The sequence below is a fragment of the Fundulus heteroclitus genome, chromosome 21 (genome assembly GCF_011125445.2).
Source record: "Fundulus heteroclitus isolate FHET01 chromosome 21, MU-UCD_Fhet_4.1, whole genome shotgun sequence".
Taxonomy (NCBI): Eukaryota; Metazoa; Chordata; class Actinopteri; order Cyprinodontiformes; family Fundulidae; genus Fundulus; species Fundulus heteroclitus.
In genome coordinates this window covers 1,083,756-1,107,845 of record NC_046381.1, presented here as the reverse complement: position 1 = coordinate 1,107,845, position 24,090 = coordinate 1,083,756, and positions in this window count along the sequence as shown.

The window sequence follows — 24,090 nt, the reverse complement described above, 5'->3', positions numbered from 1 at the left end:
CCACCGAGGCAGAGGATATAATTACAGCCAAATATACCTGCTCAAAGCCACACGCAATGGAGCAGCCTCAAATTATAGCTCACACTGCCTATTTATTATCAAAGTTTGAAACGCTGCTGTGACCTGCTGAATTTGTAAAGTGATTGTTTGTTTTTTTTTCTTGGCTGCAGTCAGAGTTTGTTGCCAAGCTGTGTAAAGGTTGAGCAAACAGAGTTTAGCTGTTGCTGGCAAAACTTCAGAACGCGGTCAGAGCAACTTCAACTTTTTGCACTCTGTTGAAGCTGTAAAATGCATTAAAACAATAAATGATTTATATGAAAGGTCGTAAATAAAGTGTGTAAGGGGGGAGAGGGGGGGAATAGTTTTAAACAGCAGCTCATGTCTTCATATTTTCCTTCCACGTAAACAGGGCTTGCGAAATGTTAGATTTTTTTAACAAATAGCTTTTCGGGTCTTATTCATTCTTGCTGCTAAAATCCTGTTTCCCTTCTACTTAAAAAAGCCTAAATTACTTTTAAGTTTAAATGGCCTGTTAGGTAGCATGAGAGGCACTCAGTCAACGTAGCTGTTAGCCTGAGCATGGATCCAAATACGCTGTAGTCAAACCCGTTTAGTAAGGTGACCAGATTTCTGAATTTCCAGCTTGTAAATCAGAAATTTTAATCTAGTGAAGAGGCATTGAAGGAACTGAAGCCGTTAGCATGACCGGCTACCATCATTTTGTTCTCATTTATAACACACTAAAGCCGAGAACATTTCTTGGGACGGTTTTTGGCCTGAATAGTTCCTAGCCTGGGTAGCAGTTAGCATAAGAAGGTTGTTGCTAATTGTTCAGCTGTAACTAGCCGAAGTAGCTCTTACCTTTAAGAAGCTGTTAACTTGAGGAACTTTAAGCTTAATTTATGGCTTTAAAAGCCTTTAGCCTGAATATCTGATTGAGGAACAGTTTGCTTGACTAGTTAGCCTGGGTGCCTGTTTTTAGCTAAAGCAACCTGAGTAGCTTTTTATGTGACTAGCTGTTAGCTTGGTTAGCTGTTACCAGGCTAATCAGATAATCTACTGTCCACCGCCTTTTTGGGTATCCCTTTTGGAATCATGTAGTTTCTGTGAAATCTGATATAAACACTAAATATGTCTTTCAGTCAGGCCATTTTAACAGATTACCTAAAGAACCAGTCTGTATCTGGGTCATTCTTTTGAGTTTGGAACTGTTTTTACGAATCATTCCTATATCGCAGTCGACTCTGTCGTTTGCATTGATTCGTTTTCAGTTCTGGTGAAAATTCAACGCATTAGACGACGCGCCAAACTTTTCAACAAAGTAAGTTTTCTCACACTGCAACAATGACCATGCCATCTGCTTTGTTTACTGAAATCACAGTTTTACTTCTAATCCTGAGAGTGCCCGGGACACTTCATTTTGTCCCAGTCTAGTCAGCAACATTTAAATGTCCTGTTTAATTAAAAAAAAGGTTGAGTTATCTCTTGTTTTGTCTTTATTACAACGGTTTTCCTCGGGGAGTCGACGTTAATTACTGTTTATATTTAGGCCATCTGCACTGAGAGTACACAATGGCATCTGACAATGGATTTGTCTGGCTTGTTTTCATGGGTGTAGCTGTGTACAACAACGTTTTTCAACTTCCATTTTTTTTTTTCCATCTTAACCAGGCAAGCACAGAAACCAATGATCATCCAAAGTTGGAAACATACAGTTTACTCTTTTCAAAATCACTAGGATCACTTTCTGACTGAGGCAGGAACACTTTCTAACCTCCTGTCTGGGTAATGAAGTCCTGTTTTGGACTCCACTGCATGGAAAACTAGGCTTCCAGGAACCTCACCTTCATAAATCCCTGCCAGCACATCGCTCAAACTTGTATTCACCTTCACAGGCATCTGGCTAAGGTTTTTCTCCTTATTCTCACCTTCAAATCCCTCTATGCCCCGGGTCCTTTAGACCCTTCCAGCCTCTGTCACCTTCACATGCATTGATGTCTTCGAACACTGATCTGCTCCCACGTCCTACACTCTAAACCTTAATGCAGGATCATATTCCTCGGATTGTTGTGGATTTTTATTTTTTTTTTCTTGCAGCAAGTGGCCAAAACAATAAGATCTTATTCTTGCAATTCCTGTGCAAAAAGCCGAATCGCCCAACCACCCTGAAGAGCAGTGTGTGAAGGGAAGAAAAGGAGAAAAAAGGTCACGGTTGAACACATACCCAGCCACTCATTTGCACAACCACAGCGTCACGTGGTTGCTCACGCGAGTGAGCAAAGCAAGCGCCCAGCGGTAAGGTTAAGGTCAGACGTGCACGCTTGTTCCGCTCTCTCCGTGCTGAGCCGTTGTTCAGCTAGTCAGATAACCGTCGCCGTTCCACTCCGTTGTGCTGTGCAGTGTAATTATCATTTGCTGGGATAATCAGCGGTGCTAAAAGGTGATGGATGACGGGGGAACGCGTTGCAATAAACTAAGCAGGCAGTCCTCTGGTCTAATAAGCCGAAGCACTCAGCCAGGTGCTCCACATTTGTGGTTTAGCTGACTTGTTTTATATCAAAACATGGTGCAATTAGAGGCTTTATCTAGTGTTCAATTTGTTAAACATATGAGAGTAAAAAATGAAATAGGACAGAAATTTATTGGCATAGATAATGAAAAGCTTTCAGCATTTTATTATCATATTAATTGCTGCTTTTTGTGTGAATTTCAGCGCTATAAAGGGTTTTGTCGTTGTATTTAACTGAGATGCAATGTGATAGACCAACACAAAGTAACGAGTAATTGTGAACTGGAAGGTAAATTATAGGAGGTTTTCAAACTTTTCAAACTTAAGTAGAAAAAAAATCTGAAAAGTGTGGCCTGCTTTTGTAATCAGCCCACCTGAGTCAATACTTTTCGGTGCAGTCACAATTCACAGCTACATGTTTTTCAGTTAGCTCTCTGTCAGCTTTCTATACCCAGAGACTGAATTTTTTACCCATTCTCCTTTGTAAAATTCCTCCAACTCAAGTGTGATTGGATAGAGAATGTCTGTAAACCTCAATGTTCAAGTTTTGCACCAATTCACGTTTAGATTTAGGTCTGTACTTTGACAGGGCCATTCTAACACATGAATAAGCTTCTATCTAAACGACTCCATGTTCACGCTGCTGGAAAATGAACCTTTGGTTCTTTGGCTAACTCTTAACAGGTTTACTTTAATGCAGCAGCACTTTTCTGTAACCATGACAGTCAACATGGATCGATGTTTTACGAAGCCCTTTAGTCCCGCCCTTGAAATCAGGCCCCACGGGAAACTTTCCAGACTTATATACCGATTTTACGGTGTAAGTCCATCTGGTTGCCCAGGCCAGTGAGGGCTATCGCCCCCGGCTGAAAATCAGCAAACCATCAGTTCATAGTCTATTACACGTTTACAAACACACTCCTGGTTCCACAGGTTCTTGATCCGATGACTATTATTTACACTTTCTCTCGACTACAGTTTCTCAGGGAATGTGTTTTCAATACTGTTCAGTAAATGTAGATCTTCAAGTTACAGAATTTGCATAGATGTCCAGACTATCTGACCTTTTGACTCAAAAATGAGTCTATTAGCTGCTAAGGACTATGTACACACTCTAAGCCTCGCAGGGGGCGTTGTTGGTCAGCGTAATTAACTGATATGAGAAAAAAATTAAGTGTAGATAGGTTCCGTTTTTTAATGTGCAGTGTCGCATTAGAAGGGGTTGCTCTCTAAATTTTGCAAAAAAAAGTTTCTATGCTCGCCTGAGGTGGTTTTTGTCTTTTTCGAAAACCAGTAAATGCGATGGAAACACATTTGTCGAATCAGTTCTGACGTAGCGAACGTTTGGCTCACATGACCGATCAACTGTCTCTGCTGCTGGCGTCTTCTCTAAATTTTATAACGCTCGAAAGCAGGTCTGGAGCCAACAAGAGGTATGTGTGGAATGACGAAGAGACGCTAGCATGTCTAAGTCTCATCCGTAAAAATAAATAAATAACTTGCAGTCAGAGTTCATTAAAGCCTTGGTTCAATTAGCGATCCGTGGACCATGTTAGTTAGCAACATCTACTTCCTGTTTATTACAGCCAACGTCAACGTATGACGACATTACACTGTGTGTCTCCTCGTCAACTGTCTACAAACCAGTAAACGGGAACATGTCTGATTTACATTTCCTTTTTTCTTTTGTTTTTGTTGCAATATTTTAAAAGTTCCCTCAAACTTCACATGAGAAAAAAATTTCTTATGGTAACACATAATGACAATAAAGATTCTTGGTTCTATTTGATGGCCAATAAAGGAAATCTGAGTCTGCTGATCTCAGAGTCCGAGGAAAAGAATTTCAGAGTCTCTGAGCCACAGAAGAGAAACTTTGTCTCCTTTAGTTTTCTACGCTGCAAAAACTAAAATTACTGTTTTTGTCCTAGATCTGAGCAGGTAAATAAGATTATCTGCCAATGGAATGAGTGTTTTTACCCCTAAAATAAGATAATTAGACATCCTGCACTTGAAATAAGATGATGGAGATGAATTGTTCCTATTTTAAGTGCAAAAATCTTATTCTATTGGCAGATCATCTTATTTACCTGCTCTAATCAAGGAAAAATACACAAATTTTAAGAACATTTTACTAATTTTTAGTTCCATTTTTGCAATGTATTTTGTATGGGGGGCAACCAGCAGGTCCTGCTCACTGGACCTCAGGGCCCTAATGGGGGTGTAGGGATGTAATAGTTCAGGGATGTAGACTGGTGTCTGCCAATGCACAGCTCTCCAAGTCAAAACTAAGGTCTACATGCCACTGATCCATCTTATCAATTCCTCTGTCCAACGATGTCTCTGTCAGCCTCATCCGTCCATCCAGTATTTGATCTGAAGGGGAAACTGGCTGATTGCTCAACGCGTCACTAAAATGTGTTAGTGGGTCTCAGCCACGGCAGAGAGAGGCATAAAGGTAAAGCTGTCAGTGTAACAAAGCGCGGTTCAATCCCCAGCTGAGATTCTACATGTTTTTATTGATTTCATGGTGTTGTTTCAGACACCTGCATGTGTTTGGTGGGAACGCACGGCTCTGTCACCGTTCCAGGCGGACGGTGGCCTCCTGACGTCGCGCGGAGACTTCACTCTCTCTGAGAGATGTGGATATGCATAATCTCACCAATGACCAGGGTGTGAAGTCTTTTTTTCTTTTTTCTCACTCCAGTGTTCAGTGCAATAAACAAAGCGCTTGATGAAGAGCTGCGACTGCTCGCTCAGCTGATGTGGGCAAACATGAAAGGCTCCAGCGTTAGGGTCTTCCATCGGACAGAAGCAGAACCCGTTCAGGTTTGATTTTTTTATGGTTTCTCTGACTCAACAACATCCGTATTTTAATTTAATTTAATTTATATAGCGCCTATTCATGTAACATATCATCTCAAGGCACTTTCCAAAGTCAGATTCCATCAGATCCTCCAGATTGGTCAGAAAGTTTCCTCTCTAAGGAAACCCAGCAGGTTGCATCAAGTCTCTCCAAGCAGCATTCACTCCTCCTGAAAGAGCGTAGAGCCACAGTGGACAGTCGTCTGCATTGTTGATGGCTTTGCAGCAATCCCTCATACTGAGCATGCATGAAGCGACAGTATTCTGGTCTCCGTTTGACCCCACGGAACATGGTGGCCATTCCCGCAGTCCTGTTAACTGTGCTGTGTTGTCGAATCTATTGCAGCAAACTGCTTATTAATCAGAAGAACGTTTCCCTGCTGCAGCAAAGGGATTCCATAGTCTGGGAAAAAAAAACAGCACAGCTTGCATGAGATGTCTCTTCCAGCATCTGAATCGGATGTTAAATCTGCATGGGTGGTTCATGCACAGTTCTGCTGACTCCTCTGGGCGTCCTCCTGCAGTAAACTGTGGCATGACGTGAAGTTGCTGAATCTGGAAATCACAGAACAAAGTATTGAAATATTTATCTGAGTCGTGTGACTCGGAGTAAATGCTCTTAGTTTAGCTCCACGACTTCAGGTTCGCCTTAGGTGATCATTTCTGCAACAGACGCTAAAGTCAGTGGTTATTGTTTGCCCCGTGGTGATGGAAAAACTCTGGCAGTGCACATCGGCGCCATTATCAGGCATTTCGGTACTTCTAAATGCTTTCGTTCTCTTTAGGCATTTTGGCCTTGTTTCAATGGTTATTGGTTTTTACTGGGATTTTATGCGGATAGACTGAGCGCTGTGAAAATGTGGCGTAGAATAAAAAGGATGTAGGGTTTTGAATTTTTCCTACCAAGAGAAAAGTGCATTTAAAACCTCCTTTGCTCTGGTACCCCTGTATAAACTCTGGTAGAGTCTGCCTGTTCTCTTAGAGAACATCAGAGAACAACCAGCATCATCACGATCAAGGAACCCAGCAGACAGGTCAGGGAGAATGTTGTTGAGACATTTAAAGCTGACAGGGTGGGAAAACCTGTTAGGACAAGTATTTATTCATTCACCCAATCTGACCTTCATGGAAAAGTGGCTAAAAGAAATGCATCGGTGAAAGAAGGCCATCAGACGTCCCGTTTCCAGGCGTCACGTAGGATAGATGGTTGTGTTACACAGACACGTATTTCCTATAAGCATCCCACCAAAATAAAACACCCTCTAAGGATCACTCACATACATAGAGTTTCACAATTTCATGTAAAGGTCCATTCATACCCTACGTTTGGCCTACACGTCCGTATTTCTGTCCGTACCTTCTATCCGTTGACTCCTTCATACCTCCGTACGTCTTTTATGTTGAGGTGCGCAATAACCAATATTTTCTCTTGGTGGCAGTGCTGGGCGCCAATGATTCGTTCATTGATCAAACATGGCGAAAAAAATTGATTACAAAACAGAACTTACCGCATCAGATGTAAAATTGCTGACAGTGGCTCGGTGAGAAATGTAGGGGCTCAGCCACACCGGGCGTAGTAAAATTGGAGGTGCCTGCTGCAGACATCCCGTTTGCTCCATCGCCGCTTTTTTTATTATTTATTTTTACTATGAGCGTGCACATAGCGCTCCCTAATTGCGGTCCACTTGGATTTTATGACATCCCCTGTCATGCCCAGAGCCTCCCCGATTTCTTGAAAGCTATTTAGAACTTTTTGTTTGTCCCTGTGCCCCGGACACGACACATCATATATGTGTGGGTAGTTGTGGACAAGCTCCGCAAGTTGTTCCTCGAATCCCGCCTTTGTTTAAAGCCCAGAATTCTAACCTTCTTCGTGATTTTGTTGACATTTTGTACTAAAAAAACTCAATAGCTCCCCCACCTTTTACTGTAGTATTGCTCCGTATTGATCCGTTTCGTCCGTAATCGTAAGCTCCCAATTTTCGTGTCAAAATACGGACGAAATCGACGGTTAGAACGTATGAAACACTCCACACGTATCCGTATCCGTCTTTTACGTGAGGTAATGATTTGTGCTATGGAGAACCGTTTCTTAATCAGGGATGGAGAAGCTGATCAGAGAGATGTAAAGATGGCCGGAGCCACGAACAGGACTATCCTGGAAGAAAACCTGCTAGATCAGTGTGTCTCAGCGCAGGTCCGGCACGTTTTTTAGCTGTTTCCCTGCCGCTGCACACCTGACCTAGATAAAAGGGTGATTAACAAGCCTCTGCAGCCCCTGATGGCCTGCTGAGGGGCTAATGCAATCATTTGATTCGGGTTTCCTGGAGCAAAGATGCACCGAAGACGTGAAGGACAGTGGGGCCTGACAACCAGGGCTGAGAAACATTTTCACATGGTGTAGAGAGTGGGGGGGATCGCTATCCATCCAGAGCTACAGTAACATCCTTTAGATGAAAGAATATCAACGTGTTTTAATGATCCAGACATATATCCAGCTAGAACGACCACAAAACATGTAGTTGTAGTGAGAGGTCGCTCTACAAAGTGTTTAATCAGGTGGGTGAATGCAAATGGATATCATCCTTAAAATATTATTATTATAATACTAAAGCATGCTATCCACTTCAGGTATGCTGGTCTGCCACATACAATCCCATAAAATACATTAAACCCTTTGGTTACAACATAAAACATGAAAAGTTTATGGTAGGCATGTTTTTTTTTATGTAACTAGATTTAAAGGAAAACAACGTGATCTGCTCCATCCTTAATATAACTGGTAGCTCATAGTGGCTCTAATTGAATGTTTTTTAAAAAAAAGTCCAAACCCTGAAGTGGCCCTTTCTGAGTTCAGTCCTCGTGATTTAGTCGTGAACAGCCCGTTCAACGGAGCGGAGAGACCGGGGACCTCTTGCTCGTATGTGGACAGTCAACAAGCTTGTTGTCCATGAGGGCCTGGAGAGTTTTCCCAGTAAGTGGACGTCAACAAGCAGCTAAAACGCTGCTCTCTGTTTCCCTGGAGGGGTTATTTTTTTGTTTTATGACCTTTTTAACAATGGCAAAGTTAATAAAACTTTGAGATTTCAGTGTAAAATACAACCTGGTGAACAGCCAACAGAAGTGAAAGTGTGGTTTTTAATTTGGAAATGAAAGGCTGTGCTTTCAGTCCTGGTCAGCGTCCTTGATAACTTTTGTTATCCTCCCTGGTTTGGTCTGGTTTAGAGCGCTGGTTATAATGTTACTGCTACTAAAAAGCAGCTCGACATGGACAGCTACTGACTGTTTCGCCTCTTGCTGCTTTGGTTTCACTTCTCTGGAAGGAAGACAATGAAACTGTCACCATGAGTTCCTCTTCTGAGTCCGCTGCTAAATGCTAAAACTGAGCGAAGAAGACCAGCGGCTCCATGAAAGACGTCTTGGCTGATGGAGCTCGAAGAGAAAACTGAACTGCTTAGCATTTTCGCTCATGTGGTGTCGGGAACCAATCTTCTCTGGTTGATCAGTCGCCCGACAACCTTTCTCTGTGAATGTCAGTAGCCTATGAGCCAGGCCTACGGTGACCCGCGTTATGAGCAAGATGAGACAAAGTTTAGCAGGTTAGGATGAAAAGCCAGCAGATCTGGCTCCTCGCCTCCATATTCCTGCGGTTAGTGGCGCAGATGATGGCCTAAGGTTGTGTTTTAGTGGCGTTTGGTAATCATTGGTAATTGGCTTTGTGCCGCTCATTGTTTCTAAAATAAAACAGGAAAAAGTCCAAATAACGTTACCTAGATGTTTTTTGATTAATAAAAAGATGGAAATCATTGAGGAGCCTTTTTTTTTTCTTTCAGTCGGATCACATCAGCACTTTGTTTTTAAATCTAAGCAGTTTGGAGCTACAACATTTGTGTTGTGGGACGATGAGTGCTAAATAAGGAGTGAGAAGTGATTTTTGAATCGTATTTTTGCCTCAAATGCCCCTCCCTAGTTGTCATTTAACATGTGGAGCATTTAGTAACCACAGGGCCAAAGTTCTACCTTGTGACACGATGCCCGGACGCTCTGGAAAACACTCAGAACGCCAAGCTGTTGTTGGAGCGGCGGAAGACGCCGGCTTTGTGAGACATCACTGATGTAGCTCTGTATTCACGGCGGTGTTGTTGGGCAGAAATACGATGGAGCCCACGCCTTTGGATGGGAAGCAGCCCCACACATGGACTGGATCAGGACGCAGCCCTTTTGGAGACTACACAGGACGAATGGCAGCTCTCACCATTTCCTCCCCTAATGTACGAACCACGCGGAAGAGAAAAATAACTTTTCTCCAGTGATCCGGCTCTCTTCTCTCCATGATTTGTTTCACACAGATTTTCAGTCTGTTCTCCGTTTTTTTCTCAGATAAAAGTGCCTATTTTGCTGCCTTTCTTGTCCGAAGGTGTCATGAATTCACTCCCATCTGCCGCTGGTGTTGAGCAAGCTCTGCACTGGTGGCGGGTCTTTGCTGGGCACGACTGTAGAGACTCCACATCTGAAGCACTACGAATCTTCTTCTGGCTTCGGCTTCTCCATAAACTCTCATGGTCGGGCAGAACTAGTAGTGGAGGGGGAAAGCAGCACGGTCCAAGGCAACGTTCAAATACAAGAGTCTGCATGATGCTGAAAAATTGCATTCCACTCTATCAATACCTCCAACGAGAAGAGTAGCAGCCAGGTTTGGGAATACCAAAACAAACCATGCTTGGCAAGCTAGTGGAGTCCTTCAAATCTCTTCATAGGTGAGTCATCAGTGGTTATTGCTTTAGCCTCAACATCAAATTCAGCATAGAGGTCATAAAAAAGCCTTTTGAAAATAAGTCCTCTGGAGTTTAGACGCTGTGAACAGATCATTTTGTTTGGGCTGAGTGATTTGTGCTCGTGTTGCAGCAGCAACAGCAGCAGCGCAGGAAAACCCAGCTCTGAATGAATAAAAACAAAAAATAAGAATCAATAATTTTCTTAAAAAGCACAAAGATCCTCCAGGCAGCCGAAGGTTTGGGCCAGAGCTGTCAGAGATCCCGAACCTTAAACTGATCCTGAATCTGTGGGAAGAGTTCAAACGGCCGTTTCATTCCTTTTCTTTTCGTTTTTTTCAGCTAAAACTTCTCTGGGTTTGGGTGGGCAGCTCTGAGATGTTTGTTTGTGCACTGATCAGTTTGCATGTGTTATTTTAGAGCAGAATACAGTGTGCTGGAGTTAACTGGAGGCAGGAGGAAAACGAAGCTTTTTTAAAACTGGTCTCCGGCGTTTGCTTCGCAGTGTAGGGTCCAGGAACCAAGCACCTCCATCCCCACGTAACTCCCAGCTGATGCATCTTCTCTCCCCACCGATGAGGAGTGGGCCAGCTGGTGCTCCTCCCCAGGCTTGGCTGCAGGGAGTTTGTCCAGTTTCTTTGTTCTTTTTAGAGAACGTCAGTTTCCGCTTAGATCTTTGGTTTCTTTCTAGTCTCCTGGGACGAGTTTGCTATGGAAGATCTCACCAGGACCCAACACCTGAGAACCCAGAACCCAGAAACAACGCCTCCAGCTTTCGGTTGCATCCATCCATCTGTCTGTCTGGTCATCCAGTCATCCCTCCATCGTCTGTACCACCATCTGACGTGGGGAAGTGTGGACCTCGGCGGTGATGAATGTGTAAGAACATTGTCTTTTTGCCCCCTCCAGAGATTGAAGGCAGTAAGACGGCGAAGAAAACGGGCAGAGTTACAGCCAACAGTCATCTTATGGTTTTATCGCAAAAAAAGTCCAGAAAGCAGTTTAAAACTTTCCAGATGCACTAAAATCCATCAGAAGGCTTTTAACTAATAAAGTTGAAGAATCCCTGCTCGGCCACATAATCTCATACACTACAGGAGTCACAGTGGTTCAAATCATGCTCAGACTGATCTAATGCAGACGGATCTGTGTTTCTGGGAGCGACGCATGACAACCTGCTTTTGTTTTTCCCCCTCACTTTATGGCATTTCTGATTTAGGGACAGCTGTGGCAATAAAAACCACCCGGTGTTGTGCGGGAGGCTCCATTTGAGAAGCAAAACAGAGCTGGTCTGGCTCGGCTCCACGCGTCCACGATGTCGTCTGGCCCTGCAGTTTCCTGTTTATGGGTATTTTATTGTTTTTTTGTTTTTTTTTGTTTTGTTGTTGTTTTCGGTGGAACCATGAAAGCAGAAGGAGACAAAGCAGCGAGACAGAAAGACGGACAAAGAGCGACACGGGAGGGCCGTTACCTCCGAGGCAGCGTGCCCACATCTCATTAGCGGCTGCTTTTAGCCCAGCTGATGTTCACCACCTACTGAATTATATATTCGCCTCTAATTTGGGGAAGGATTTTAATATTGTGTGTGCTTTATCTCGCCGGAAAAAAACCTGCGGGCAGATCGTGTTTCCTCTCGCTCTACCTTGCGAGCTTTTCGGGGAGGGGGGTACCGAGGAACGACTCTGAGGAGCTCTGACCCACGTGGAGCTTCTCATGAAAACGGAGGTTTATTAAAAAGAAAGAAAGAAAAAACACAGGCAGGAATGAAATAAAGATTTGAAAGAAGCCGTGTGGTAATGAGCTTTGTGATGTCAGGATAAACTGAGGTGAGGCAACAGACTGACATGCTGCAGAAACTGACGTCAACGTGTAGTAAACCCCTAACAAGTCCTGCATGTTCAACGCTGCAAACGATCCTTCACCTCCGATTTCACACGTGCCGCGGCCGTATTTAGAGATTATGTTTCTGATAGGAAATAACGCCAATGCGTCCGTCAGGGACTCCGGAGGAGCTTCAAAGCTGCAGGGAACCGCTGGCAATGGGGGGGGGGGTGTTTCTCTGCAGGAGCTGAAGTGTATTACACACTGCAAAAACATAACTAAAAATAAGTAAAAAGTTTCTTGAAACGAGTGTATTTGTACGTTATTTGAGCAGGTAAATAAAATAATCTGCCAATGGAATAAGATTTTTGAACTTAAAATAGGAAGAAATCATCTCCATCAACTTATTTTAAGTGAAGTATATCTAATTATCTTATTTTAAGGGTAAAATTACTCTTTCCATTGGCAAATAATCTAATTTACCTGCTCAAATCATGGACAAATACGCTCATTTCAAGTAAATTTTACTTATTTCTAGTTCTATTTTTGCAGTGCAGTCAACCTCTTGGACGTTGCGGCGGGTCCGTCGGATCTGTTCCAGTCAGCACCTGGCGGGGGAGACGAGCGGCCAAAACGCTGTCCAGCTAACAAGCTGTTGGTGTTTGAAGCTGTGTTTGCCAATAACCAGGCGAGTGCAGGACAAAAGTGAAATAGGCCAAAATCTGAGGGGGGGTAATAAGGCGACGAAAGACGTCTATAGAAGCTTGTGTGGTGTAATCGTGTTGCTCAGCCACCGGGTGTTTGAATAATAAATATTACCAAACTGGAGGTTAATTATCTCTCTGCTTATGCGCCGTGTCACCTTCCTGGGTTTTTCTCATGACTCAGCTCGTGTTGCTGCAAAGGTGAACTTTCAATCAATTTCCTCCGTTTCCCTGACAGGGACATTTCCTCGTACCACTCCCCACACATCAGACCTGTTCTGTCCTGGTTCTTCATTCAAAGTCACACGGGTCAGTGGGGGAGACGTTCCCCGGCCTAAAGGGGGCTGCCCGTCGTTGTTCTGTCATCCTAAACGGATGGTGTGAGTTTTTCTTTTCTTTTTTAGTTCCCATAGTCACAATAATCTGAGCGAGATCAGATAAATCCCACTCACTCCTGGTCCCAGACCCTCGGTTTCCCAGAGCGCTCATGTCGGGTCCGAAAGGCATTCCAGGGCTGGCTCGTTGTCTGTCCATCCTCCCGTCTGTCCATCCATCTTGAGACGTCCCTCCATCCTCCTGCCTGTCCATATACCTGTCCCTACATCTATTCAGCTGTCCATCTAAATCAGTCTATATGTCCATCGGGGTGTCCATTAGATGTTGTCCATCCTTCCTGTGTGTATCAAGCCCATCAGTCGGTCTCTTTATTAATCCACCCATCAGTGTTGTAGTACTCGAGTCCGAGACTCGAACTCGAGTCCGAGTCATTAGCTAAATTTAGAGACTCGTGACTTGACTTGGACTTGAGCACTGATGACTTGAACTTGGACTCGGACTCCTACATTCAGATCATTCTGACTCGGAAATTGAGAAAAAGACTCGACTTTTTTTTATATAATTAGGCTATAATTTTAATATGTCATTAGAATATTATTTGGTGTATGATTTTAATATCTAAATGTCGTACCGCACATGTGACGTCACCATCTCATGAGCAACGCCCCTTGCCGCTAAGGTTGGGCAAACAGTGTGAGAGCGCACGTAGCAACCAGCCATTACACATGCAACAGATACAACTATATGACGGACTTTACAGCTGTTAAACTTTCACAAGAGGATGTCCAGGCGCCCGTTTTACTGGTAGAACTGTGGAACAACATACCAACGTTCAGCTCAAACGATGGATTGAGTGTTGAGGGCTTATAAAGACTGGGAAACGGGCCGAGTTGATAGGAAGGTAAGTCGTTGTTTTTCTCCTGCTCGGCCATCATAGCGTCATCGGCAGTTTTTTTCTGTTTGTAGTCACCGTTCAGGAATCGGTATAAATTTTCCGGCCCGCCGAACAATTTAGTCCGGTCCGGTGGCCAAATGCATTATCATTATCCAACGGCTGTATCTCCTCGCTGCATCGACCGATCCACACCAGATTTGTTGTGAGTCATGGGGGAGCGCTGCGGAACATGTTTGTGGGAATCGCCCGGTGGACAGGCGAGGAAAATGCGTGACAGCATCTGCGGTGGCGGGCGGCCGGCGGTGCGCGAACCCCGCCCGCCGGCCGGCACCGCGGCAGTGGCCAATAGGCCGGAGCGCGCTTGGCTTCGAGGGCCGATCGACGCCGCTTGCGGCTTTAACATCCTTCATATGCGGCCTATCAGCGTACCTCGAGTCGCTGTTGCGCGTTCCATAACAACAATGTTTAAAAACCATGGTTAGGAGACGTCTTAGACTTGGAAAAAGCGGTAGTTTTACCGAGTAAAACCAAGGGTAACTACAGCGAAAGAGTTATTAGTGCAATGGAATGTTACTGCTTCATGTCATACATCACACGTCAATAGTGACTCGACTCGGATGAGTAGTGGACTCGACTCGGACTCGACTCGGATTTTTTTTTTAATGACTTGGACTTGACTCGGACTTGAACACTGGTGACTCGAACCTGGACTCGGACTCGAGGCATAGTGACTTGACTACAACACTGCCACCCATATGTCAGTTTGTCCGTCTATTCATCCAGCCGTCTGTCCGTCAACCCTCACGTTCATCCTGTACAGCCGACGGTTCATTTATCTACAGGAACATCTCATAAATTTAACAGATTTTGTGTCACTCATTCCGGAAAGTGAAACTGGAAAATTACAAAGGTTCATTACACATCGAGTAAAGTTTAAACTCTATAACTTTTCTGACCATAACTGGAAATACTACCCTACATGTAAAGCAAGAATAGGAGGTTGAAGTTCAAGCAGAAATCTCACCTGATAATCGGGAGGGAATCTGAACTAATGCCCGGTGAAGAACTTAAACTGAAGGTAATGATAACTCGATATTTCAGGACACCAGGACAATGGACAACATGTCCCCAATTCGAACAAAGGTTTGGAGAAAATGTACGTCCCAAATCGGGTCTCAGTAGGTAAAGATTTTTTCCACTTGTATTTTGTTGGTTTTAAAGATACAATAAAGATTACTAAATCAAAGTGAGCTTCTGTGCTTTCTGTGTCTCTGCTCTGTCTTCTGTAACCCCCAGTGGGTGGAGGTAGATGACCGTTCATACTGAGCCCGGTTCTGCTGGAGGTTTTTCCTTCCCGTTAATGGGGAGTTTTCCTCTCCACTGTCGCTTCATGCATGCTCAGTATGAGGGATTGCTGCAAAGCCATCAACAATGCAGACGACTCTCCCTGTGGCTCTACGCTTCTCCAGGAGTGAATGCTGCTTGTCAAGACTCGATGCAATCATCTGGTTTCCTTATATAGGAAATTTTTTACCAATCTGTATAATATGATTGAATTTGACTTTGGAAAGTGCCTTGAGATGACATGTTTCATGAGTTGGCGCTATATAAATAAAATTTAATTATTATATTATATAGAAACGTTTTCAAGGTATTCTAATCTTTTGAGATTAGATTTTAGATTTAGACAACTTTATTTGTCATTTTGTATGCACAAAGTGCGTACAGAACAAAATTTCGTTTGCATACAGCTCGAAAACTCACAGTAAATTGCACTAATTTTCAGGATAAAGATGCAGCAGCGATTTATGTAAACAATTGAAATGTAAGCAATGTCAAAACAATGTAACAATGTAAACAATGCAGGGGAAATAGACAGATGTACCTGGAAATATCCTTATTTCTTCCTTCCTTGCTTGCTTGCTTGCTTCCCTGGAATCTCCCAGATCTCATCTTTAACGCCTGACCTCAACAGGAACATTTTCGTTTACACCTAAAAGAAACTGCAGCCTAGAAAATTTAAAATGCATAATGTTGACCTGAATTTGGCTTTTCTCCTCAGAAACGTGACTTTTCTTTGTTGACCTTAATCACTTCCCTTTTTAAAAAACACTTCAATCACAGCATTTCTCAGTCAAACTTCTTCCCAGTATTTGGATGAAGTAGATTATACAAGTTTCTTCTCTTAATCTATGAAGACTTCAAATTATTCTTAAGATTTGTCATTTTGGCATCAAGAAAACAACTTTGTGACATTCCAGAGAACGTGTTCGGAATGTGTTTTTCAGGCTTTTTTTTTTTTTTTTTTAGCAAATTTCAAAATACGGGGAAAAAAAACACAGATAAAAGATCAGTGGATTCATTTCCCCTGCCTTTTAATTGTCCTGCACGTCACCTTTTTAGCGCCCTTTAACCTTCTGCCCACAAAGAGTTTCTATAGCCGCCGCGTTCGCAGGCATCCTGCACAAAAGCCTCAATGCCAGCTCCATTCAGCAGATAATTGAGAGGAGAGATTCGAGGCAGCATTTCAATCTCAGCTCCTCTGATAGAGTTTGATATTGCCGCATCCTTGTTTCAGCACAACTGCCAATGAAACCTCTTATCTGTCGGGCCAATAAAATATAAAAAAGCAGAAGTCCAGAGGTTGCGCCGGGACAGGGAAAATAATGTAGAGGCTGTTTCTCTTTAGGAATCCAGCAGCAAACCAGACCTGCAACAACAACAGAAAAAAAAAAAAAAAATCACCAATTCCTGTGTGAGATTACTGGGTTTGCTTCCACACACCCCCACAGAGGGACGCTGGGAAATGACACAGAGAATCAGCAGAGTTAATCTCAGCCAGAATCACCTGGGGAATAGCGGTCCCTCAGCTCATCAGAGTCCGAGGGAAAGTTGAGGAAGACACCTCTAGCAAACCCCACCATAACATATCTAATATCCCTGACATGTTGTGCTCTCTGCCCGTGTGTCCTCTGCCAGGGGAGGGCGGCGGCGGCGGGGGGGGGGAGGAAAAAAACACCAGATTAGATCATATTAGATAACGGCCCGGGTGACCTGCTAGCTGGGATTTGGTGCCGTGTTTTGAACCTTTTTCCCATCAGACGGCGTTGGGTGATTCTTTTCCGAGGCTGCATAAATCTTGTCAGGGCTTCTTCCAGAAACAGACGGATCAAAGAGTGTTTTTCCCACTCTCCGCCACAGATTTTCTACATTTGCTGACATTGGATTCCCAGGCCACACTGCTGGTTAATTATCATCCCTTTATAAGTCTGAGGGGGGGGGAGAACAGCTGAGCTCTGTCTTTTTTTTTTTTTTTTGTTTAATCCAGAGACAATATTCTCAAAGACTGTATGCATAAGCAAAATAAAACAAAAAAGGGAACATATAGGAAGCCAGCCAGCTGCAGACTCAGACCCCGCTTCTACCTTTAAAACAATACGAGCGTTTAACCTCGCAGGATAATTGCAGAGGCAGCGGCATTTAATTTAAAGAAGCTAAATCAAATGTATGGCTTGAATTTTGTTTTACAAGCGAGAGATTAATGTAGAGCAAACATGACATTCCTAAAGACTTCACTGCACTAACATTCACGGTCAGCTAACACTAAAACAGCTAATTTAGTTTGAGAGTTACAAAATAATCTGTTAGAGAGACTTGTTAGGGCTAAGATTGAACAAATGTTCAGACAAAAAGACGAGTAAAAGGACAAGTTTTTAATTGATTAAGGAGGAATAAGCTATCTAGAACAGCCTGGCCCTGTATGAAGAACGTTCTCCTTCAAATCTTCTTATGTAGGGCAGAATTTATGGTTCTATCATTTACAGTGAGTCCGAGTCCAGAAGAAGCAAAGCAGCCCAGACCATCACACTACCACCACCATGTTTGACTCTGTGTGATCGTCAGGTTCTTATCTTCCACGGCGACGTGAAAGCGACAAACACGGAGACAGACTGCGGTTTAAAGGGTTTACTGAGGAAGTGCATGTGAATCTGGATGAAAAAAGCTCTGGGGGTGAGAAAAGAGGAATGAGCACCAACGACAGACTGGTTGGAGATGGACGAAGGAAGTGCCAGGAAGACTCCAGGCATCCGGAACTGGGTTGAGATGACCAAGGGACACCTGAGAGGACCACAGGTGAACCTGTAGAGGAGAAGATCGAGGTATTTCTTAAGAACAGGCTAGAAAGAAGGAGCTTTAAATGCTCCTCGTGATTGGTGACGATGTAAAACAACTGCGACCGGCGTCCGCCTGTCGCAGGAGAGAAAGATGAGATGCAATGATGCTTTTTGTTTTACTGTGGATGTAACAACACAGACCTATCATAAACTTCCACTGTCATCTCATCGGCCCAAAGAAGATTTTCCCAAATGTTTTGGGACTCGAGATGTTCTAATGAAGGGCCATATCGTGTCCTTTTGGCTTTGGGATTCTGCTATGGAGGCCATTTGTGTCCACTTTGTTTCTTACTGATCAGATTTTCTCCTGTCGCCTCCTGATGATGTCATCGGTTTGTTCGTTGGGTGATTTTGGTAATCCAGACACTCCTGGGAAGGTTGACCGCTGGTTAATGTCGTTTACATCGTTGGTTAATGGTTCTGACTGCGGTTCACTGTAGTCCCAAAGCCTAAGGAAGACTTTGTAAACTGCACCACTCATTTGTCACCTGCATCTAAACGTCTTTAGATCGGATCGTGATGTTTCGCTCCAAACTCTTAGTCTACTTCATGCTGTCAGATGGGTTCTACCTAAACTGTGTGGGCGTGGCAGTATTTCAGCCCACGGGGTCCCCCCTAAAAATGATAGTTGTTATTTAGTTGAGTCTTACTTTAACAAGATGATGAAATATTGCAGTGGTAACTGGATGGAGTTTATTCAGCACTTTTCTAGTGACCACTCAGCGCAGTTTACACAAATAAAACAATATCAAGCCTCTAATATAAACGCCAACGTTGCTTCAATGTAATGAAGCCTTTGCTCGGAGGATTACCCAGAATCCCTTGCTACTAATCTTACTGACTGCAGGTACGGACCAAACAACAGATGGTGCTGTTGTCCCGTTTAGCAAGATTTATCTATCCTGTCCCCAAGGCAAGGCTCTTCTCTTGCCCCCCCCCCCCCCCCCCCATACCTCCACCCCACCCAATCTCACTCACATTCACCGACATGCTAATCTGTAGGCAGCTTGGGGTTGAGTGCCTTGCACAAGGGGTACCTTGACATGTGGTAGGGATTAGCTAAAATTGAACCCACAATCTTCCACAGTGTTGTAATAAAGTACTGAAATCTCAGAGTCAAGTAAAAGTATAAGTACCTCTCCAAAATATGACTTTGGTAAAAGTCCAAGTAACTGACTGAAATGTTACTTGAGTTAAAGTCTTAAAGTATCTGAAATGTCTTGCACTTAAGTATGAAAATTACTGTAAAAATAGATGTACTCAAGTAATGTAATGAAAAGTATAAGTAAAAAGTAAAACAAAGCAAATGCAGTTTGAATGACATTTTTAGATTTTAGTAAACTTTGAAGGTCAAATTCACTTAAAATAATAATAAACAACCAAGTGCAGGAGAAATTTAGACCAAGTTTAGACAGAAAATACAACCTTTTTGTAAGCTTTCAGTTTTAAGTCAGTGCTATACACTTTAAAATTTTACATAACCAAGTGCAGGCAAATGGGGTGTATAGTAAGAACATGGTTAAGTGATAAACCAGATTTAGTTAATCTACAGGAAGTGGTAAATCTGCTAATAGAGGTAGTCTCTCTCTCTCTCTCTCTCTCTCTTTTTTTTGTAACGAGTAACTAAACCAAACGTTGAAAATGTATCGGAGTAAAAGTATGCAATTAAGTTCGAAAATATAGTGAGGTAAAAGTGAAAGTTATCAAAACATTTTATACTCGAGGAAAGTATAAAGTACACCAAAATGTACTTAAGTACAGTAGTGAAGTATTTTTACTTCGTTACTATACAACACTGACCTTCCAATCACCAGACAACAGCTCTGCTCCAGCCACGGCTGCAGAGAGCAAATACTCGTTCACAGCCTGCATCGTTGCAATAGTATTTAAAAAAATTTACAAAGTTTCTTTCATAACCACTGCTAAGATGCCGATTCAGAAAGGTTGATTGTTTAAAATTGTCTTTACAGAAGACAGAAGAAGCTTTCAAAAGGGAGTCTTTAAATCACTGTAAGTAATTTACAATTTAAAACCTTTCTCAAACCCTCTGTTCAGAAAATGGATAACGGGTTAACCGGTATTTCCTGAGTAAAACTCCTCAATTTGGTGCCGTCGCTTGAATCTAATGAAGTGTTATCGGACAGGGAGTCTAACCTGCTCCTCCAACATTGTTCCACTATTACACTCTAACAAGTCTGATTTCACCAGACTCCTCTGGGACCTGGTGGCTGAAAGAAAGAAAAAAAAAAAAAAAAAAAAAGACTCGGATTGCCTTCTATTTTTGGCGCTCCCCAAAATGACCTCTAATTTCTCAGTTTTATCAAAGCGGCAGAACGTGCCGCAGACCGAGGGAAGACAGGGTTCGAGACAAGAAGAAATAAAAATAATAAATAAATGTAGGGGGAGGCTTAGACGTGTCCAGATCCGATTGTCGACCAGGAATCCTGCAGTTCTGAGCGTGCAACGGTTCAAGTCTGTCTGCAGAGAAGCGTCGGTGGCGCTCTCCATCTGGAGGCCATTGCGTACGTGGGTTAGTCAGCCAAGCCGCCGCAAACGGCTTTATTAAGAAGAATCATTGTTGGGAACTTGAGCAACATGTGCGCGGCTTGAACACAACGCCACCCGGAACACTGGGAGGAAGGATTTTTTTTATTTATTTCTTTTGTTTCTTCAATAAACAATAGTTTATGGGGGGAAGAAAAGTGGAGATAATGTCGTGCAGCTGAGTTATTATTATTCGATCTGGAAACAGCTGCAGCAGTGAGTAACAAGGCTCTCGTTGTTGTCCAAGGAGTCAGGTGCAAGGAGAAGAGAAATAGTGAAATTAAAGGCAAATCAAATTCCCCTTCAGTGGGCCCAGAGAGCTCAGCTGCTGTGCAGGAAGTTTCAGAAATATTTCCTTTCTTCTGCGCCGGTGTGCCCATAATTCAGTGGTCCTCCTTGAATCTGACTGTGGTAGGAATTCACAAACACAGTCGGATCCTTTATTATTTCTGAAGAGGGGTTTCGAGGCGGAGCAGCCACACGGAGAGGAAGGAGAGAGAACACCAGAAGACAACAGCTCTTTTTTTTTTTTTCCATCTCTGTTATTCAGAGCATTCAGGAGCTCCACCTGCTTCAAATTCATCTGACAAAGCCTCTGACTTTTAAGCATTTTTAAGTCAAAACTCCAGACATTGGTCGGGTTTTGCTTTTTTTGGACCTTTTCTAAATTGGTTCTCCAAGTTTATATTGAATTCAAGTTTTCTAGACAGTCTGGAAGAGTTTGGAATGTGACTTTAAATCTTTTGTTATGTCTGGATACTTTGGCAAAAGAAATGTGTGGAAAAATATTTGTATTTCAAGAGTCGCTCCATTAGTACGTCCAACCATCCATGTACTGTATGTGTCCAGCCACTTGTCTATTCTCCCTCTCTCAATCTGTCATTTGTCATCCATCTATCCATCCCTCATTTACGTCTCCATCCATCCATCCATCCTGTCTTTACATCCATGCTTCCTGTTTTCCTCCATCCATCTATCGGGTTCCTCTGAACCAAGAGACTACCATCTATGAGGGGAAAGTGTTTAATTTGAACATGAAAAATGTGTTTAACAGGATTTCATTAGACAAGGAAGTGGAATAGTGCCATATTTTGGTATCGAGTAGTTTAATAACTTTTTATACCATGGTCTGGGTGAATGCTCATTTCTGATTGGCTGCAGGGTGACCAATAAAAAGACACTTATAAAAGACGTCCGGTCAAATAGCCTAATTGCTCTAAATTATTGCGCTGGCTTAAACATTAGCTGGTAGCTGCAAGACGACAGCTGATGCTGGTTACATTGTGCAAATTCTCAGTTATCCGGGTCACTGCAACAGCTAACAGGTTTAAATCGGAGGCAACCAGATTTCCTTCCTACCACTGCTTTCTGAAAACGTTTCGTCACCTGAGCAACCTGTAGATGGAAACGAAGTCTACGGAGTTTTGTACGCAGTGTGGAGTGTTTCCAACCAGCCGAGCCAAAACTGTTGCAAGATGTTTTGCAATGTCGTATGTGACGTGTGAAGCACCCCTTATTTGTGTATTTTTGGAAGTCCATATGAGCATGGAATGAAATCACCTGGGTACAGCTGATAGGAGCGGGAGTGATTGATCGTTTACACACTGCAAAAACGGATCTAAAAATTAGTAAAATGTTCTTAAAATCTGTGTATTTGTCCTTGATTTGAGCAGGTAAATAAGATTATCTGCCAATGGAATGAGTATTTTGATCCCTAAAATAATAATTAGACATACTGCACTTGAAATAAGATGATGGAGATGAATTGTGCAAAATTCTTATTCCATTGGCAAATCATCTTATTTACCTACTCAAATCAAGGACAAATACACAGATTTTAAGAACATTTTACTTATTTCTAGTTCCGTTTTTGCAGTGCAGTTTTTATAAAGAGTCTGTTATTTTCTTTTTGTAGTTATTGGTCGGGTCCTTTTTCAGGGTCTCGTATGTGTTACTGTCCATCAGCAGATGCATTATTATGGATTAACCCTCTGGTGCATAGCGGCCACTGTAGTGGACAGCTACTAAAAAGTAAATATCTCTTTAATTCTATGGTTTCTATGCCACACTCAATTGAGGTAAATTCAGTGGTCAGTCATTGTAACTGCAAGTATGTTATCAAGAGGAGACGGTGGAGCATGTTTTGTTGGTTTGTCATAAATATTCTATGGAGAGAAGAGAATTATTACGTCAATTACAAGAAAATAAATTACAGTTAAATTTAAAAGATATTTTGGGAAACATTTCTAATTCTGAATATTTTGGTTATTTGATAAGCTACCTTAAGAAAACAAAATTGATAGAAAGGATATAAGTATATTTATGTAATTATTATTATTATTATTATCATTATATTTATATTTATTTATTTATCTAGTTATTTATTTTTTGTGGGAGAATATATATATACATAGCATCCCGATCCACACTCCACTCTAGTAGATGGCGGTAATGCACATCATTAAGTTGCTTGCCAACCGCCATAAAACAAGAAGAAGAAGAAGAAGAAGAAGAAGAAGTAACTGCAAGTAAATTTCTTCTGAATCCAAGATGGCCAACAAACAGCAACCTCTGTCGACCACTGCTGGCATTTCCTCTCAATCCTTCTATAGTAGAAGAGCCCAACAGGTAAAAAAAAATATGATGATTTACAGTAACATCTAAGGAAGGATATTATCAGGTTGAAATATAAAAAATTTTCTCCAACATTTAGAAAATTACCATTAACCATACATCTCCCATTACATTTTTTCAACAGAAGTCATATAATTGCTTTACTGTCTTGTAATTGTTTTGCTTATAATTCAGTGTTTTAAACGTAACACATATAAGCAATTCATTTAAAATTTCCATTTTAGTATATTTTGTTTATACTTTGTGTATGTTTTGTGCAGATTAGCTGTAGTTTGTCTGCGGGCAAAATTGTGATGTCACAGTCTTTGCTGAGGGATGTGGCGGCCATACTTTCCTGTGGCGTGAGGTTTGAACTACAGAGTGCTGGTTTGACCTTTTATCCTAAGATCTTACCTCAGCTACGCGTCACTATGAGAGACATTAAATAGTTCTCTCAGCCGCTTCTCATGGAAAAAAAATACGATTTCAACAATGAAAAAAAACATTAAAAGTATTAATAACTGATTTAATATTTATTCATTTCATAAGTGGCCATGGTATAAGCTGGATAATGCCCTTCGAGGTGTCCATTATCAGAAATTAATAGACTTTGAGCAAGCAGCTGTCCTCCGCTTCATGCCAGACGGTTCATGTCTTCACGTCGTCCATTAATTTCTGATAACGGACACCTCGTCGGACATTGTCCCTATAATCACTCTGGGTTACAGGAAATAATTAAAAAATCACATTGGACATCCACATTCTTCGGTCTATGAATCCATCTACTGTACTATACAAAAGTCTTGAGTCTTCGCCTCCAAGCAGGCAGGCTGTCATCAAACCGGACCTAATCAGTAGT